Source organism: Herpailurus yagouaroundi, unplaced genomic scaffold, assembly GCF_014898765.1.
Source record: "Herpailurus yagouaroundi ecotype Mexico unplaced genomic scaffold, PumYag 141, whole genome shotgun sequence".
NCBI classification, from domain to species: Eukaryota; Metazoa; Chordata; class Mammalia; order Carnivora; family Felidae; genus Herpailurus; species Herpailurus yagouaroundi.
The window spans coordinates 9,228,812-9,249,735 of record NW_024412396.1 but is presented as its reverse complement, the minus strand read 5'-3'; the positions used below and the strand labels follow the sequence as shown (position 1 = coordinate 9,249,735).

The window sequence follows — 20,924 nt, the reverse complement described above, 5'->3', positions numbered from 1 at the left end:
CAACTGTAAACGGGACTGTTTTCTTCATTTCTCTTTCTGCTGCTTCATTATTAATGTATAGAAATTCAATGGATTTCTGTACATTGATTTTGTATTCTGTGACTTTACTGAATTCATTTATCAGTTCTAGTAGTTTTTTGGTGGAGTTTTTCAAATTTTCTGTTTATAGTATCATGACATCTGTAAATAGTGAAAGCTTTACTTCTTTCTTACCAATATGGATGCCTTTTAAATCTTTTTTGTTGTCTAATTATTGTGGCTAGGACTTCCAGTACTGTGTTGAATAACAGTGATGAGAGTGGACATCCTTGTCTTGTTCCTGGCTTTAGGGGAAAAGTTCTTAGTTTTTCCTCATTTATTATGATATTAGCTGTAGGTTTTCATATAAGGCCTTTATTATGTTGAGGTATATTCCTTCTAAGTCCACTTTGTTGAGGTGTTTTATTTTTTTTTTAATCATGAATGGATGTTGTCTTTGTCAAATGCTTTGGCAAATGATCACATGGTTTTCATTCTTTCTCTGAATGATGTGTTGTATTATGTTGATTGATTTGCAAGTACTGAACCACCCTTGCAACCCAGAAATAAATACCACTTGATAGTGAATGATTTTTTCAATGTATTGTTGGATTTGGTTTGCCAATATTTTTTTGAGGATTTTTGCATCTATGTTCATCAGAGATATTGGCCTGTAGTTCTTTTTTTGTGGTGTCTTTATCTGGTTTTGGTATCAGGGTAATGCTGGCCTCATAGAATGAATTTGGAAGTTTTCTTTCCTCTTCTATTTTTTGGAAAAGTTTGAGAAGAATAAGTATTAATCCTTCTTTAAATGTTTGGTAGAATTTCCCTGTGATGCTGTCTGGTCCTGGATCTTGGTTTATTGGGAGTTTTTTGATTACTGATTCAATTTCATTACTGGTAATTTGTTCAAATTTTCTATTTCTACCAGTTTCAGTTTTTGTAGGGTATATGTTTCTAGGACTTTGTCCAATTTGTTGGCATATAATTTTTCATAATATTCTCTTACTATCATTTGTATTTCTGTTGTGTCAGTTGCTATTTCTTCTCTTTCATTTCTGATTTTGAGTCCTCTCTCTCTCTTTTTTTGATGAGCCTGGCTAGAGCTTTATCAATTTTGTTTATCTTTTGAAAGAACCAGCCTCTGTTTTTATTGATCTGTTCTATTGTTTTTCAGTTTCTATATCATTTATTTATGCTCTAATGTTTATTATTATTTCCTTCCTTCTGCTGGTTTTAGGTTTTGTTCATTCCTATTTTCTAGCCTTCTTAGATTAAAAAGGTTAGTTTTTTTGAGATTTTTCTTATTTCTTGAGGTAAGCCTGTATTGCTGTAAACTTCTCTCTTAGAACTGCTTTTGCTGCATCCCAAAGATTTTTGGACCATTGTGTTTTTATTTTCATTTGTTTCCATGCAATTTTTGATTTCTTCTCTGATTTCTTGTTGATGCATTCATTGTTTAGTAGCATATTATTTAGCCTCCATGTATTTGTGCTCTTCCAGATTTTTTCTTGCCATTGATTTGTAGTTTCATAGTGTTGTGGTCAGAAAGGATGCATGATATGATTTTGATCCTTTTGAATTTGTTGAGACTTCTTTCATGGTCTAATAATGTGATACTTTCTGAAGCATGTTCTGTGTGTACTTGAAAAGAATGTGTATTTCACTGTCTTAGAATGGAATGTTCTGAATATATCTGTTGAGTCCATCTTGTCCAGTGTGTCATTCAAAAACCACTGTTTTCTTATTGATTTTCTGTTTGGATGATCTGTCCATTGATGTAAGTAGGGTGTTAAAGCCCCTACTATTATTGCATTACCATCAATTGGTTTCTTTATGTTTGTTATTAACTGGTTTATGTATTTGGGTACTTTTAGCTTGGGTGCATAAATATTTACAATTGTTAGATCTTCTTGTTGGATTGTCCCCTTTATATAGTGTCCTTCTTTGTCTCTTGTTATGGTCTTTGTTTTAAAGTCTATTTTGTCCAATATAAGTATTGCTACCCAGCTTTCTTTAAACATCCGTTTGCATTATAAATGTTTCTCCATCCCCTTACTTTCAATCTACCTGCGTTCCTAGGTCTGAAATTAGTCTTTTGTAGGCAGTATACAGATGGGTCTTGTTTTTTAATCTATTCTGTTGCCCTATGTCTTTTGATTGAAATGTCTAATCTATTTACATTCAAAGTAATTACTGATAGGTATGTATTTATTGACATTTTGTTACTCATAAATTGTGGTTATTTTTGTAGTTCTTCTCTGAGCCTTTATGCTTTTACTCTCTCATAGTTTGCTGGCTTTATTTAGTGATATATTGGGTTCCTTTTTCTTTATTTTTTGCATATCTATTACTGGTTTTTGATTTGTGGTTACCATTAGGTTTGGATATAACATCTTATGCACATAGCAGTCTATAGTAAATTGATAGTCATTTAAGTTTGAACCCATTCTTTATTCCTCTCACCTCAACCCCATATTTAGGGTATATTGTGTCATATTTTGTATCCTTTTACTTTGTGAATCCCTTGACTGATTTTTATAGATATATTTATTTTTACTGCTTTGCTTACTCGTTTTTATGGTCTTTTATTTCCACTCACCTTTAACATTTCTTGGAAGGCTGGTTTAGTGGTCATAAACTCCTTTAGCTTTTATTTGTCTGAGAAACTTTTTAACTCTCCTTCTATTCTGAATGATAGCCTTGCTAAATAGAATATTATTACCTGTAGATATTTTCCTTTATACTTTGAATAGATCATTCCAGTCCCTTTTGGCCTACAAAGTTTCTGCTGAAAATCTGTTAAGAGACTTATGGGGTTTCCCTTGTATGTAACTGTCTTCTTTCCTCATGCTGCTTTAAAATTCTTTATTACTACTTTTTGCCATTTCAGTTAATATGTGTATTGGTGTGGATCTTGTTGGCTTGATTTTGTTTAGGGATCTCTATTCTTCCTAGATCTGGATATCTGGTTCCTTCTGCAGATTAGGGAAATTTTCAGCTATTATTTCTTCATATAAAATTTCTGCCCCCCTTTTACTTGTCTTCTTCTTCTGGGATCCCTATAATGCTGATGGTCACTGACTTCCCTAAGTCTATTCATATCTTGATAATTTTTTTTCACCTGCCCAGCTTGATTACTTTCCATTACTGGTCTTGGGGTCACTGTATTCCATATAGTATATTTTTTAAATTTCATTTATTGTGTTCTTCATCTGTGATTGGTTCTTTTTTATCTTTTTGTTAAGGATTTCACTGATGTCCTCCACTCTTTTCTCAAGTCCAGGGAGTAGTTTTATAATCATTACTTTAAATTCTCCATTAGGCATATTACTATATCCTTTTTGCTGAGTCTCTTGCTGTGGTTCTGTCCTGTTCTTTCATTTGGGACATATTCCTTTGTCTTTTCATTTTGTCTCTCTGTGTCTGTTTCTCTATGTTAAGAAAGTCAGCTATGTCTCCGGCTCTTAAAAGCAATGGCCTTATGAAGAAGAGGTCCTGTAGTGCCCTGCAGTGTGGTATACCATGTTCCTCAGAAGCTGGTACTTCAAGGGGTGTCTCCTATGTGTGTTGCATGCATAGGTCATCGTCCTGATCAAATTTTCGTTCAGTCCAGCTGCATGCAGAGGCTCTCTTTGCCTGTTGTGGCAAACTGTTTGGTCTCCAGATGGGGTGGAGCATGCATTTTTAACAAGGTGTGACTCAGGCTTCAGCAGTGTCAGCTGCCCCCCCACCACCATGAGGACTGAGGCTTCACGAAGCATGCAGGTCAGGAGACAAGGTGTTGGCAAGGTTTGCACAGGTCTTCTGGGGGAGGAGGCCCACAGCACTGGGACTGAGGCAAAAGTGACTGGGAAGAGTGGATCCACCAAAGTGTGAGGGGGTGAGGCTTGATGTAGAAAGTTAGATAGTGAATGCTGGCATAGAGGTGGCTCCTGCAGATGGCCATGTGTTTATGCTAGGAGATGGGGAAGGAAGATGGTGTCAGCCAGTTCCTTTGTTCCTGGAGAAGTTCCTCAGCAGTTGCTGCCACTCCATGATGTGCTCCAAAATGAGTCAACTCCTCTCCCTTCTGTATGTCCCAGGTATTTTTCAAACTGCTGCTTCTAGGCTTTATCTCCTCAGACTGTTGTGCTGTCTCTTTAAGGGTGGGGACTCTGCTTCCTCTCACCCTCTGGGCTCTTCCAGATCTGAGTCCACTGACTTCTAAAATCTCAGGCTTTAAGTCCTGTTGGTTGTAAGAACTCACGAAATCAGCCCCTCTCACTTTCAAAGCAAAATGTTATAGGGGGTTCATCTTCCCCATGTGGATTCTCCAGTTTTATAATCTATTTCTCTCCCTTCTCCATGCCCCTGGATCTTCCACTCCCCGCCCCAAGTCTCTGCCCTTCTTACCGACTCTATTTTTAGTTGTGGAGTTTGTTCTGCCAGTCTTTGGGTCATTTTCTGGGTTACTTATGCTGATGTGTTATCTAGTTGTATCCATGGGACAAGGTGAGCTTAGGGTCCTCTTACTGTCATCTTCCCAACTTTGCCCTCAATCTCATATTACACTTTTAGAATAAGAAAATAAGATACTGGAAGACCAAGTCATTTATGGTGTGGTATGTAAACTGTTTCCAACTCTGGCAAACAGGGAAATTAAATGATCAGAGCAATTTCAATATAATAAATTACATTAGCATAAAAAATATTTCTATATTTGTCCTAAATTTGGAAGTTATGTATGAATGACATTATTTAGTTGGCTTAAATAAAAGATCTCTGCAAAATACACATATTAATCACATGCTATATATATATTGGTAATACATAATAGTCAACAAAGTCATCAAAGAAAAGTTAAAAATAAGGGTAAGAACTTGTCCAATATATAATCCCAAAGCTTAATGCACTAGAAACTCATGCTTCTGTGTAAAAGTTCAAATGTCGTATTTTAGCTAAGATGATACTACACTGGTTTTCTGGTGAAACCTTTTTCTGCACCTTCTGCATCACCCTACTTTGGTTATGATAAACTCAACCCACTTTAGCTCACTACAAAGCATTTTATTTACATTTTTTATATCTCTTAGACTCATCTTTACCTCTCTGATTATAAACTTATAGGTTGCCAGGCCAGGTCCTATAGCATCCAAGAATCAAAGTGTCTGTCTTCATAATCATGTCGAATCCCTGGATAGCTGTATATTTTACTCCAGAAGGAGGAGATTGTTTATATCTGGCTCTCATCCTTCCTTAGTTTGCATTATAACCAGAAAATTATGTATTCTTGAGTTGAACTAGCTCACAAAATAACAAATGAGTAATGATACTTGGCTCTTGTTTTCCTTTTTTAATTTTAAAGGACATAATGTGTGTTATCTCAGAGAATGTCAGTTTGCTGATTCAAATTTGGCCATGTGGTTGAATCCAGCTGCCCTTTATAACTCTACTTTTTATATATTTCAAATTTCTTTCACATTCCAAATAGCATAAGTGAATGCATTTTCAAGGCCAAAATTGGCATTCCTCTTGGATTTTTGTTGAGAACTATTCCACTCAGAATGAACTTCTTTAGGCCATGACCTTTTTCTTTCCATACTCCACAGCCTTAAAATCTGAGGCATATGGGATCTCTACATATTACCTGCCAAGGAGACTGTCTAGCTAAAAATGAATTCAAATGCGTGTATTTTTATAAAGTTTCAAAAATGAGTTTTCATTTATTAGATTTCTACAGCACCTTTCTCCAAAGACTCAATGTGTCTTAAACACACTACAATATACTTTAAACAGGTGTTTCCAAATTTGGCATTATATGTGAGAAATACTGCTAAAATTATGAATTCTAACTGTAAATTATTGAAGGAATGAAAGGAAGTTTTAGCAGCATTTAAAAATTTTATATATATATATATATATATATATATATATATATATATATACTTTTTTTTTTTTCCCCAGGCTTGTTAGCTCTGTCAGAACCTCTTTCCATGAGAATTTCAGGGTTAGCTTTGAAACAGTGAATGTTACCTATAAATACAGGCACTTGACTGTTTTGCAGTTTTCTTGTTTGCAAAGGATCTGATGTTTCCCTTGATTTCTAGAAATACAACAACAGCTATTTTTGTCCAAAAGTCAAGCGACAGACCCAACAGTTCTTGGATGTTTATTAGGTCGGACTTATAGGGGTTCCCAATTCTTTTGCAGTTAATATGCTATTTCTTTTATTTTTGCTGTCAGTGGTGAAGCAAGATTGAGCACAAGGGAGTTGTCATCAATAAGCTCTTATTCCCTTGACAGCAGAGGGAAAAGAGCATGAGGGTGAGGGAGGCAATTACTATCCTTCTCTTCTTAGATGAGGAAATAAACACATTATAATCTTTAAGTTAGAGGTAATTCAAAAAGTCAGAGTCAGGCAATGCCTTCCAATTTAGAGACATTTTCTCTTTCTTTGCCACTCCTTCTTCAAACTACAACAATAATAAAAGAAACCCCATAATCAAAGAACCAGCTCCGACCTCCCCATCCTAGAAATCCCAAATTGTGGGCTTCAGTTGCATTCTGCCCTGTTCTTTTCTTTCTTCTCTTTTTTACTCAGGTGGATTGCTTTCAGCTGGGGCAGTCTTCATTCCACATGAGCTTTGAAATCATATCCCTGGATCTGTATAGAACGGCAGTGGTTCAAAGTATTAGTAGCAGCCTTCCATAGTAATGCTGCCATTAGATCATTATGACTATTCTAAGGTTCTGCCTGTGAGCATGGCATGAATTTTATATTTGGAAATAAAATCCTCCCGGGATACCACAAAGCTGCACGCCAGCTTTGCCCCTTCTTGAAGGCCATTAGGATTGGCTGCCCTGCCTTGGTCTTGTGTTTCGCAGGAATAAGTCCTGCCGTGTTTGTTTCACATAAGAACCCCTTCAATTTGTTTATAATGATCTGAATGATATTATTAGGTGAACAAAGCCACTCAATGGTGACATTTATTAACCAGTCATATCATCTGTGTTTAAATCTCATATTACATTTCAGGGAAATAGTGTGAACCTAACTCCAGCATTACTTTTCTTTGGGGACCATTGCTTTGTATTGAGTTTGAAATAAAATAGAAGAACAGAGAGAGCAGGTTTTATTTCCAGGAGAGCATTTCACTTAAGAGGTTTACACTGAGCCAGATTATGTATAGAGGCTCACAGAAATGTAGATGTTGGAAATTTTCTTTTTTTTTTTTTTTTTTAAATTTTTTTTCCCCAACATTTATTTATTTTTGGGACAGAGAGAGACAGAGCATGAATGGGGGAGGGGCAGAGAGAGAGGGAGACACAGAATCGGAAACAGGCTCCAGGCTCTGAGCCATCAGCCCAGAGCCTGACGCGGGGCTCGAACTCACGGACCGCGAGATCGTGACCTGGCTGAAGTCGGACGCCTAACCGACTGCGCCACCCAGGCGCCCCTAGATGTTGGAAATTTTCAACCTAGTGCTGGCTATAGGTCTTTCTGGATGAGTTAGGGGGTATGGTTCATTTTTAAAGGGGGGTATGGGAATTGGAATGAACGGTGCCATTAAAGTAGAATAGAGGTATAAGGAAATGAATGGAAGAAAATCATGTCTATAAAAATGAAGGCTTTGTGCATGAGCTTGGAGAGTGATGGGTTTCTTATAATTCCTCCATGGGGATGAGTGTGCATGTATGGGATAATGCCCACTGTCTGGGAAGAAAGTATGCAGATATCACAGACTATGGTAGGTATGTGGGTAAATTAAAACACAGAGAAATTAAAACATGATTGAAGAATGACAGTCTGTTTATGTGAAAGCAAGAAAGGATGGCATGTGTATATGATTTTGAATGATAATGGAACGATATACTTTAAAAGTTTATTGTGGAAAATCTTAAATATTACCCAAGATTAGAAGGAATAGTATAATGAACCCTCATATACCTATTGCTCAACTTCAACAATGAACTCATGGTCAATCTTGTTTTACCTTTACTTCCCCTCTCCTCTATTACTGTTGTATTAAAGATACCATAACTATTTCTGTATGAATAAAAGATAAGAAATTTAAAAAAATCACAAAAATGATAACATTATCATCCCAATAAAAATAATAATTCCTTACTATCATCAAATATCCAGTCCGCATCCCAATGTTTCTGTCTCCTATTTTTTTAAATATGAAATTTATTGTCAAATTGATTTCCACACAACACCCAGTGCTCATCCCAACAGGTGCCCTCCTCAATGCCCATCACCCACTTTCCCCTCCCTCCCACGCCCCATCAACCCTCAGTTTATTCTCAGTTTTTAAGAGTCTCTTACGGTTTGCCTCCTTCCCTCTCTGTAACCTTTTTCCTCCCTTCCCCTCCACCATGGTCTTCTGTTAAGTTTCTCAGGATCTACATAAGAGTGAAAACATATGGTATTTGTCTTTCTCTGTATGACTTATTTCACTTAGCGTAATACCTTCCAGTTCCACTCACGTTGCTACAAATGGCCATATTTCATTCTTTCTCCTTGCCAAGTAGTATTCCATTGTGTATATAAACCACAACTTCTTTATCCATTCATCAGTTGATGGACATTTAGGCTCTTTCCATAATTTGGCTATTGTTGAGAGTGCTGCTATAAACATTGGGGTACAAGGGCCCCTATGCATCAGCACTCCTGTATCCCTTGGGTAAATTCCTAGCAGTGCTATTGCTGGGTCATAGGGTAGATCTATTTTTAATTTTTTTAAGAACCTCCACACTGTTTTCCAGAGTGGCTGCACCAGTTTGCATTCCCACCAATAGTGCAAGAGGGTTCCCGTTTCTCCACATCCTCTCCAGCATCTATAGTCTCCTGATTTGTTCATTTTAGACACTCTGACTGGTGTGAGGTGATATCTCAGTGTGGTTTGATTTGTATTTCCCTGATGAGGAGTGACATTGAGCATCTTTTCATGTGCCTGTTGGCCATCTGGATGTCTTCTTTAGAGAAGTGTTCATTCATGTCATGTGCCCATTTCTTCACTGGATTATTTGACAGGAAACCATCAAAACGCCAGAGGAGAAGGCAGGAAAAAACCTCTCTGACCTCAGCCGCAGCAATTTCTTATTTGACACATCTCCAAAGGCAAGGGAATTAAAAGCAAAAATGAACTATTGGGGCCTCATGAAGATAAAAATCTTCTGCACTGCAAAGGAAACAATCAACAAAACTAAAAGGCAACCGACTGAATGGGAAAAGATATTTGCAAATGACATATCAGACAAAGGGCTAATATCCAAAATCTATAAAGAACTCACCAAACTCCACACCTGAAAAACAAATAATCTGTCTCCTATTTTTTATGATTGGTTTGTTCAAACCAGAATGTCAGCAAGATCTGCACATTACCAAATGATTGTTATGTCTCTTAAGAATCTTTTATTTTTTTATTTAAACAATTTTTTATTTATTTTTGAGAGACAGAGTGTGTGTGCAAATTAGGGAGAGACAGAGATAGAGGGAGAGAGAATCCCAAGCAGGCTCCACACTGTCAGTGCAGAGTCTGATGCAGGGCTCGAACCCACAGACTGAGATCATGACCTGGGCTGAAATCAAGAATCAGAAGAAACTGACTGAGCCACCCAGGTGCGCCAAGAATCTTTTAATCTGTAAGTTATACCTCTGTTTTTCCTTGCAATTTATTTATAAAAATTTGGTCATTTTTTCTGTAGAGCTTCCCACATTTTGGATTTTGTTGATTGCATCTCTTTTTTATTTCCTGTGGAATAGTAGTTAGACTAAGAGGCTTGATATGATTCAGGTTTGATTATTTGACAAGAATACTTCATAAGTGGTATAGTGTATTTCCATCAAGAAACACATAATGTGTGGTTTTTATTTTTTGGGATGTAAGCATCAACTGATCTTATTGCCTAGATCTATTATTGCATTAAGGGTTTGCAACATGGAGTTTTCTTCATTTCTTTGCTAGAAAATATCTATAGTGAGAGACTTTTCTTTAACAACTATTATTTTTCCCTGAGGCATAGTTCTTACAAGAAAGTCAAATTAAATATTTGTTTCTCTTTATTTAGGTGGTCTCCTAATACTCTCTCTGATCATTGAGGTTTATTTCCTTTAGTACCACAATGAATGCATTGATTTTAACATATGTGATCAGTTTAAATCTATAACAATAATTAATAATAATTAACTATAATAATATAATAGCTATAAATTATTGTACTGTTAATATATTATTATATTTCATTTTATATATGATAATAATGGTAATACTGATTATTATTATTTGATGCTCAAGCTGTCCCACTTTTGGCTAATAGGGACCTTTTCAAATTGGCTTAGCATAGTAGCTTCTGAGAACTTTCTTGCCTTTTGACATAACTAGATATCCCAGTCTCAACTTGTACCTTTCCTACACAAGACCTGGAATTAACCATTTCTTCAGGAAGTCTTGATTTCTTTCAGTGGGAAATGGAAATTAGGAGTGTTCATCACTTTTGGTTTGTGGTTTGTTTGTGGAATGGTTTGCATTAGGGCTTGCCAATATTTCTGAAGTACATAGTGCTTGTTCAGCTCACATCTGTTCAATGGCATTATTTACAATTGAATCAGGATGCTTTGTGTTGTAAGAAACAGAAAATCTGACCTAAGCTAACATGAAAAAGAAGGGAATTTTCTTTCCTCTTTGTTTCTTTTTTTGTAGTTGAAAAGTCCAGAAATAAGATTAGGTTCAAATGAGGCTTCCAGTTTCTTTCTGTCTCTTCCATATACCTTTCTTAATGTTGGTTCTATTCTAAGACTTGCCCTCATGCTCCTGAGGTGGCTGCCATCAGCTCCAGGGCTGCATGCCTCCACATTTGCATCCAGCAAAAGGCATCTTTGTCTCTTCCTTCCCAGAAATAATTCTGAGATTCACTCTGAATGAAAATCTTTAGTTAGGTCATGTGCTCAAGGCAGAGCCAAAAACTTGTTAGATGGATGGAATGTGCTAATTGGTTTAACCTAGATTACATATTCTACTCCTGGAGTTGGAGATAATAAGAGCCTCTCTGAAATGACTTGAATCTTCAAACAGAAATTGGGACTGTTGGAAAGGAAGGGAGGGAGTAGATACTGGAGATGGTCCAACAAATATCCATTATTGCAATATAGTATTTTTTTCTTTTTTCTATCCATCTATCAATTCAGCTATTCGTGCTACCCTAGGCCCTATTTTAAGCATTAGGGAGACAAAGAGGAGTAAAGAATAATTTCTGGTCTTAAGGAATCTGTAGACCAATATAAGTAGGCATATTATCCTTTTAATAACCATAAGAGAAAGCTACACGGGGTACATTAAAGTCTAAAGAATGAAGTAATAATTTCTATTTAGGTAGAGGTCTTTCCAATGCAAAGATTTCATGATTCTGTGGTTATATTGTGGTAGATTTGCTATTGTCCTTGGAACCTACAATGGAAGACGGAAACACTGAAACATCATAAAAATACTATTTCTTCTCAATGGTGAATTCATCCAGAAAACTCACATCTCTAGCATAAAGGTATCAGCTGTATAAGAACTACTCTCTGGATTAGTTGGAAGAGAGATGGTTGGAAGAGACAGAATATTAGTGTTCTTTCAGAGATAAGAGAAAGTTGTGTTGTTAATGAAAAGCTGTTTGATCTTTCTGAGCTGGTTCAGATATAATCAGAACATTATATATTTTTAATTTAAAAGAAAACAAGGTGCTAAATCGAGATTGTTACTTTGGGCTGACCATTTATTCAGGTGTAGTGTTTTGAATTTTTTTTTTTTCAACGTTTATTTATTTTTGGGACAGAGAGAGACAGAGCATGAACAGGGGAGGGGCAGAGAGAGAGAGGGAGACGCAGAATCGGAAACAGGCTCCAGGCTCTGAGCCATCAGCCCAGAGCCCGACGCAGGGCTCGAACTCACGGACCGCGAGATCGTGACCTGGGTGAAGCCGGACGCTTAACCGACTGCGCCACCCAGGCGCCCCCAGGTGTAGTGTTTTGGATTATAATATAAAATTTCTTTACCATACGAATTATAACAGAGCAGAATTTGCTAAGTGAATACCTCTTAAATCCCTTCCAGGCAAGTCTCATTTTAAAGAGCAAAAGGTATACCTTGTCGAGAGAGAAGTCCCACAGCAGAATCTCTGGTTTGAAAGTCACAGACACAGTGATGAGATCATCAACTGAAAAATAAATTAAAAATACCCTGATCCCACTTGTTATGATGAGCATTGGCTGTTACATGTAAGTGATGAATCACTAAATTCTACTGAAATCAAAATTACACTATATAACCAATTAAAATTTAAATAAAAATTTGGAAGAAAAAAATAGCCTGATCCAACCTGCATACATGGTATGGCAAGGAAACAATTAATTTAAAGCCTAACATACCTCCAATTTCTTCTTCTTCTTTTTTTAATGTTTATTTACTTTTCACAGAGAGAGAGAGAGAGAGAGAGAGAGAGAGAGAGAGAGTTCAAGGGGCAGAGAGAGGGAGACACAGAATCTGAAGCAGACTCCAGGCTCCAACCTGTCAGCACAGAGCCCAATGTGGAGCTGGAACTCACCAACCTGTGAGATCATGACCTGAGCCAAAGTCGGATGCTCAACCGACTGAGCCACCCAGTTGCCCCATTCCAATTTCTTTAATACTATTATTAAAGACACTTTTCTATTTTGTCAGCTGGTGTGAGAGTCTAGTAATAAATTACAATAACAATTTATTCTATAAAATATCAACTTAATCTTTTAAACCCATGGAGTGTCACCTATGTTTTTTAATCATTAAAGTGACCCTTGCATTCCTTTCACAACCTACTTTTTATCATTAAAATGTTTGGTACTTGTTAATTGACCATATCCTGCCTTGGTCTCCAATTCCTGCTCACTTTTATTACCAATTTCTTGGAGACCTATCACATTGTACTGCAGAAGGCTTACTGTGGTCAAGTTTGCCTTGGAAAAGTGTTTGGGGAAAAAACAAACAAACATCCAGCCCAAACTCAACCATCTGTGCTGTTTGATGGGGCGTTCCTGATGCGAGCATCAGTCCTGGCTGAGAGTTACCATAGAGTACAATTGTTTATGCTGTGCCACAGTGTAGAGCAGACAATACCACACAATCAAAGCCTTCACACTCAAACAGACATCACACTCTGTAATTATATTTGTCTGACAGATTATTATAATTGTACATGGCAGGTAGTGTAAAGCAGCTCCTTTTTACAGCTTAAATAATGTGGCATATTCTGCATACTCTAAATCAACCTTGCAGAAGGTAAATTATGAAAGCTAAATGCATGTTGAATGTTTTTATTTACTCTTTTAGTTAGCATCTTGTGTGGTGCTAGACAGCAAAAGAGTATTACCTTTTTTTGTCTGGTAGTATTTCATTTAACACTTTGTTGTACAAAATTCCTTTCTCGGTGGCAACTTCTTTTATTTTGGTACACTCAGGGAAACTCCAGCAATGATTATTTGTAAGGTTTTTCCCCACACCCAAAATGACCAAATAGCATGCTAAGTCACCATGAAGATAAAATGCATTTCTTAAAAAACAAAGCCTTATTATAAACTCAATTATATGGTTCCTTTTTGATAGTCTTCTGAACTAAGGAAATGCTTTTGGTAGGGTCTTCTAGTGTTCACCATGTCTGATTCTCCTTGAATCATATGAAAGGATTACATTGCTCTAAGACCTTGCAATTAGATGGGGCCATGTTGACTACCTTTTGCAATTGGTTGTGGGTAAAACTAATACATATCATTTCTAATACTGATATATGCTTAGCAGTTGATACCCTCTAGTGCCTTCCTACCCTGCTAGTGACTGAGGAGTCTGCATGTTGCAGAAGGGGTAGCTGTTAGAAGGTAGTATCTTTGTCAGCCCTAGTCCCTGAGTAAATGAAGCTGAGACACTGCCAGGTTTTTCATTCATTAATTTAGCCTACCCTGATTGATACAGAATTCCTCAATATTTGATTTGTCTATGTTGGCCACATTTGCATTTAGATATATCAGTCTGTTGTAGTTTCTATACTGTGATTCTCCTCCATAAATACACATGATGAAATATTAAAAGTTACTTTACACGTATTAACAAGTGCTGACATTGTACGTTCTTTACATAGTCTATGGTTAATCCTCATAAAAATTTATAAGATGAGATCATTCAGGTTAAAGCACTGTTCACAATCAGTCCTGTCTAGGGGCATCTGGGTGGCTCAGTTGGTTGAGCATCCAACCTCGGCTCAGGTCATGATCTCACAGTTAGTGAGTTTGAGTCCCACATCGGGCTCGCTGCTGTTAGTGCAGAGCCCAATTTGGATCCTCTGTCCCCCTTTCTCTGTCCCTCCCGCCCCCCCCCCCCAAACTGCCCATGCGCTCTTTCTCTCTCTCTCTCTCAAAAATACATTAAAAAAACCCCAGTCCTGTCTAGCTCCAAAATCTATAGCAGTTCCATTTCTTTTTAAGTTTATTTATTTTGAGACAGAGAGAATGAGTGCATACAAGCAGGGAAGAGAGAGGGCGAGAGAGAATCTCAGGCATTTTCAGTGTGGACCTGATGTGGGGCTCAAACTCACAAACCAGGAGATCATGACCTCAGCCAAAGTTGGATGCTTAATCAACTGAGCCACCCAGGTGCCCGGTTCCATTTTACTATGCAGGCTTATATTATTTTTTCCCTGAAATGGAGAAATGAATTTAAAAATAAATATGAAAAATAAAAATATTTCTATTTCCCAACACTTTATAGTGTTCTATTTATTTATTGCCTGGATTGATGTGTGGGGTTAGATGCTGCATAAGGCAAATCTTAAATAGCAAAGCAGTGTCTTCAGAAACTTTTATTCTAAAAGGACATGAAACCGACATAAATGCATTCAAATAAAATGGTTGACATTCCAACTGTGAAATATTATCAAGTGTGTCCATGAACTTCTTGGATGTACTTTTAGGGACTGAAGTCAGTCTTATATGTTCATATCTAGGTGTTAATAGTGACTGGCAGGTCACATGTTCTAACTCATTCATGACAGTTGCTGCTACTGAAGTCTTCTTCAACATTTTCCTGATGACATTTTCCTGATTTTTCCAAGTTTTCCCACTGTTCTAGTTCTTTATTTAGAGGATAACACTCACTGAGTAGTTTTAAAAACCAATTTATTTCTAATTAATTCACAGAGACTACCCTATTCCAAATTGTTTCTGAAATACATATCAAAGTATAAAAAAAATTCCTTGTTCTGCTTATTTATTTCACTTTCCAATCTGTTCCATTTATATGAAGCTTCCCTAAACTGCCAATATCTCTTTTATGGGTCTCTGCCCCTACTATGGATCCTTACCTCTGTAGCCTGATTAGATTATAGACGGATCTTTAATTTAAGGGGAATTAGTCCATAGGCAGCTAGACATAGGTGATTTGTCTATGAAATTCATTTCTAAGAGTTGAAGATTAAGAAATTAAAAAACTAAGCTAATATCAATGGTAACCAAAATGGTAGTATTTACCTGACTCACTGATTTTTGTTGAGAAGCAAGTATTATAAACTTCATCATCAGGGAACTTCCTGCAATGTGAGAATTACCAAGGTAACAAAATCAAGGGAGGGATGGTCTTACTAAGAGAAGAAGGCTTTAAGACAGAGAAAAAATATTCTATGGAAGATAAAGCAACAACTTAACATTCTGTGAAGTATTAGATCTTTTTATGAAGATAATCTCCATTGTTCTGGGTTATGGAATCCACTAAAGTATTACCAGAACCAGAGAAACAACCTAGAAAGTGGTCCAGGAAAGGATCTGAGAAGATACTCAGATCTACAATTTTTGGCAGAAAATGAGCAGTCTGGTAGCATATAGTTATAGTTCATAATTTTTCTAATAGTTTGGAAATTTGACTTTGACCCACCTATGGAGATTAAATAATTTGGAGAAAAAAATGTCTATTAATGTTAGAAATTATAGACAGGTACCTTTTACATGTGCTTGATTCAAATATCTTTATCACCTGCTTTAAAAAAAATTGTTCAATTGGAGAAAAATCAACAATTGCTCACATTTAATTTGATAAGCCATCAAAGAAAGTTTAATATTTAGAGGTATGGGGGAACTGTACTAGATTGAGAGTCAGAAAATCAGGATTCTGGGTTCAGTTCTGCCTAAAACTTTCAGTGTGGCCTTAATAGTCATCCATTCCTGGGGTGCCTGGGTGACTCAGTCGGTTGAACGTCTGACTTTGGCTCACGTATGATCTCATGGTTGACGAGTTCGAGTCCAGCGTGGGGCTCTGTGCTGACAGCCTGCTTCGGATTCTGTCTCCCTCTCTCTCTGCCCCTCCCCCGCTCATGCACGCGTGCTCTCTCTGTCTCAAAAATAAATATAAACATTAAAAAAAATTTAAAAAATATTCATCCATTCCTTCTTTCAAGTATTCATTTAATTATCTATCTCCAACCAGGATGCTTGGATTTGAATTCCATCCCTATTACTTACTAGCCGTGAGACCTTAGGCATATTATTACTTCATCTCCATTTCCTCATTTGTAAATGAGGATAATACTACTTATCTCATAAGACTGTTACATTAACTACATAAATATGCTTAGAGCAGTACCTGACATACAATAAGGTTTGGCTAGGGCTGAGACGAGGGTGAGGCAAGAGAGGTATGTAGAGGTTCAAATTTAAGGAGGTGCTTTACAACTCTGAAAGAGCAAGCCTCCTTAAATTTTGCTTCCCTGGTGCCTCTCCTATCTTATTCTAGTTCTCAGCCTATGTTAAGCTATTACTATTCCTTCATTTATATGTACTTTATTGTGAAAAGGTGTAAGGAGGGTTTTGGTATGCACACAAAAACGGAGATATTTAGAGTTTCTACCGTATCAGTTTTTGTGAAGACTGAGATAATTCACATAAAGAGATTAGCATAGTATCTGGCATGTAATAGATCCTAAATAAATGTGAGCTTTAAAAAGAAAAGGAAGGTGATGGAGTTGGTAACCTCTAACATTGTCTCCTACTTCTAAAAATCTGTATTCTAAGATCTAGCTAGTTAAAATGTTTTGATTATTGATAAATGCTTTGAAGAAAGGTGGCACCAACATTTAGCAGTATAACTCTGTGGGGGTGGGATCATTACAGAATAGAGAGAAAACATGTTCTTAGTCTTCAGGGGCTTGCAGTCAGGCTGAAAAAAGGCAGGTGAATAAGTAAAACATATTCTCATACATATGTAACAACGCTATCTATATCCAAATACACATTCCATGGGGAATGGCATGCTGTTGAGATGGAACTCTTTGGAAAGCTGCTTTATCTTCCAATCAGTCAGGAAAGATTTTGAGAAAGAGGCCAGCTTTGAGTGTTCTTTGAAGTATTCACTAGAAAAGGGCCATTGTTTAGTTTGATGGGAGTTTGGGAGGGTGTTCGAAGGCTGGGAGATAGAATCAGTGAAGTCTTAGGTTTAGAGCTGAATCACTGAAGAAATGATAAGGTAAAGGTAGACATTTTAAAAAGTGAAATGATGGGATAAAGGAACATAGTTTAGCTTGAGGATAGCCAAGAGAGATATTGGATGATCTTGATGGGTAGGTTCTAAAACTTAATGTGGACGTGATGGGGCCCTTAAAATTTGTTACTATAACTGCCCATCACACTTACCAAGACGAGTCTCTTGCATAACATATCTATTGGCCGTTATCTAAGGGCCACAGAAGTATAGAACTGCTGAAAATCCTGGTGATTTGGCTAAAATTGGTATAGATTACATTTCTGTCAAGAGAGATGTGTTAGAATTTATGATTAATTAACTGGTCAACAAGCTGAAAAAGGTCTACATGCTACTCAAAAGTAGGGTGACATCTTTTTATAACATAAATTAAGTATTGCTTCTGATATTTGAGGAAAATATAGGAAAAACAAACATTTCCTAGTGGCTTTGACTTTGAAGTAAAGACATACCCAGTGTAGATGCTTAAATATTTCTTCCATGGCTCATGGCATAGAAGTTATACAGTAGGTGCTCAATAAGTACTTGGTGAATGAATCAATAAATAGATGAGAGTTGTCTTTGGATTAGGTGGAAGTAATTGGTGCAGTGCTTCTTAAGTGTGCATATTATTTCATACACTTATTCTAAGGATGATGTTGCAGAAACAAATATATACAAAGTACACAATACTGAATTGTAGAAGTAAAATGTTAATTGAAGCAGATACAATTATTTTGACAAGTCTGGAGACAAAAGCGATGTTTTGTGTAATATATCTTTAAAACTAAATGGAAGTCAATAGAAAAGTTCAAGTCACTAAACTCACAAAAGCCAGAGGCTTTAAGAGCTACAAAACATCACACGAGGAGTGCAGATGGACAGGCTTTGGTATTCAAAAAGAACTTGCTATAAGTTCAGTACCATCTTAATTGGGTTCTCCAGGCAACCTAAATATCCAACAATAGGCAACACAGTGTTCCTTAATGGAATACTATATGGCTATTAATGTGTTACTGTAGTTGGAGAGTATTTAATCACATGGAAAAATGTTAAAACATTAAGTGGAAAGAGAAACACCAACTTAAAAATCAGTTTGTTTCAGATTCAAACATGTACAGAAGAAGCCTGGAATAATAAGATCTAACATCAGTAACAAAGATCATTTCTGAGAGATAGAATCATTGATTTTTTTCCCCCATGCTTGTGTATATTTTTGAATTTTTTAAAAAACAGATCTGTATTTTAACAAATATTATGAAATTATTTCTTCAACTAAAGAAGAGACCAAAAGCACCTGCTCATAATGGGGACAGGACTCTGTTTCAATACTGAACTCAATGTCAATATCCAGCTGTCTCTGATCTTGAATTTACTTATGCCAATGATTTTCCCTTCTGCTTGCTGCATGGATTTAATGTTTCCTGCTATTTTAATACATCCATATCCTACCGTGTCCTAAATTTCATTTCATAAACTAGATTTATGAACGAGATGACACACTTGCTTTTTGGTACCTGAGCTTATTTTTGTTACTATGAATATTCAGGAATATGGCTCATAGTGGCCCCACTCTGCCCCATAAACTTCAATAGGACAAAGACAGTTTCTGGAGCGATAAGGTCATATGGTCTATGAGGACAGTACCTTTGCTGATGGATGGGATAAAAGACAGAAAAGTCAGAAAGAAGACTATTATCTGAACTATTTCTGATACGACCAGGGCCTGTAGAAAGGTCAAATTAGGCTGTTTAGCATTTTAAAGGAAATGATTTGATTTGTTTCCTTAATACGGTGTAAGTACCACTGTCAACACATATAGTGTTTTAACATTATGAGCTTATTAAAATAGTAAATCTGTGGAGAACATTCAAATCTTCACACAATTATGCTTGAACCTAACGTACAAGTGAAAATAGGCAATGGTAATAACATCATACAACACTGGAGACAATTTCTCAGCCTGCAGGTACAAAAAATGTTACTGATTGCCTGAGCTCTGTGCCAGCTCCTTTTTATCTGTCTGCTTGCTGTTTTTCATTCAAATTATAACACCTTTTCCTGCAAGATAAATTAACAGGTTTTTCTCCCCCTAGTTTTAAGTTTAGATCCTTCGAAAAGCTTAACATAAAGTAGAGTCATTAGGCTTTGGTAAGAGGCCAAATTTAGGCAAAGCAGATACAAAAATACTTCATGTAAAATAAAAATTCAAATATGGGATGCATGCATGGAGCTGCCTGATTGCTGTATTTATGAGGGCCTGCAGGTTTGTTTTAATTTCTTCCTGCATTCATGAATCCTTGTTTTTATTTTTTTGCCGTCCTTTCTCTTACTGTAGGGGGTTTGTATTTGGCTTTCATTTCCCCTTCCTGGCCCTTTTTTTTAATGAGGAAATTAATTTTTTTCTTACCATTCACTAGAAGATTTTTTTTTGAAAGGTAAAACATGTCCTCTATTCTTGAGTAATCATTAATTTATTAAGGCAGAGTTCCATCTTGCCTGAGATATAGGTGAACATCTTGGTTTGGAGGCACCGAATGAGGACTGAGAAAAAAGAAAGATGATAGATAATGACAATCTGGAGCCTGTTCAGAGACATCCGTGACTTTTAAACAGGCATTGTCTTTAAAATGTATCCAGGTGGGAGAGGCGGTTGGGAGGTAAATGGTATTCTAGGTGGAGGACATTTCAGTACTTTTCCTGACATTTTAGTTGAATATGCTTTATTTCTGTAAGGTTCTAAGACATACATGTGCAAATCAATAACCACTATTAAATATCCACTATGTGCAATCACTTAGTGTATATATATATATATATATATATATATATATATATATATAGTCAAGATGCATTGTCCTGCTTTCAAGGTGTTTCTGATCCAGACACATTTAATACCATATCATTACATAATACTTTACAGACTTAGTCATTTGATTCTTACATTCTAAAATGTAGGTAAAGCAGATACATAGATTTTCAACTTATAGATGATAAGAGTGGGTCTCAAAGGATCACACAACTACTAAGTGGCAGAGTTGAGACCTGATTTTTTTTTTTTTTTTTTGAGAGAAAGAGAAAGAGACAGCATGAGTTGAGGACAGGGGTAGAGAGAGAGAGAATCTTAAGCAGATTCCATGCTCAGCACAGAGCCCGATGCAGGGCTTGGTTCCACAACCCTGGGATCATAACCTGGGCTGAAATCAAGAGTTGGATGCTTAACTGACTAAGCCATCCTGATGCCTTGAGCATCCGAGTCTTGATTTTGGCTCAGGTCATGATCTCACAGTTCCTGAGTTCAAGGACAGAGCCTGGTTGGGATTCTCTCTCTCCCTTCTCCTGTTCTCTCTCTCAAAAAAATAAACACACACACACACACACACACACACACACACACACACACACACA

The 20,924-nt window shown here is 36.6% G+C and overlaps 1 long non-coding RNA gene across 1 annotated transcript in view; it reads right to left on the bottom strand.

The window, feature by feature from the left end:
- Positions 1–20,924, bottom strand: part of LOC121031607 (uncharacterized) — a 34,500-nt gene that overhangs the window by 8,063 nt on the left and 5,513 nt on the right. The window contains exon 2 of the long non-coding RNA XR_005790800.1: positions 12,134–12,204. This is a non-coding gene — a long non-coding RNA (uncharacterized LOC121031607). The remainder of the gene's footprint in view (positions 1–12,133; positions 12,205–20,924) is intronic.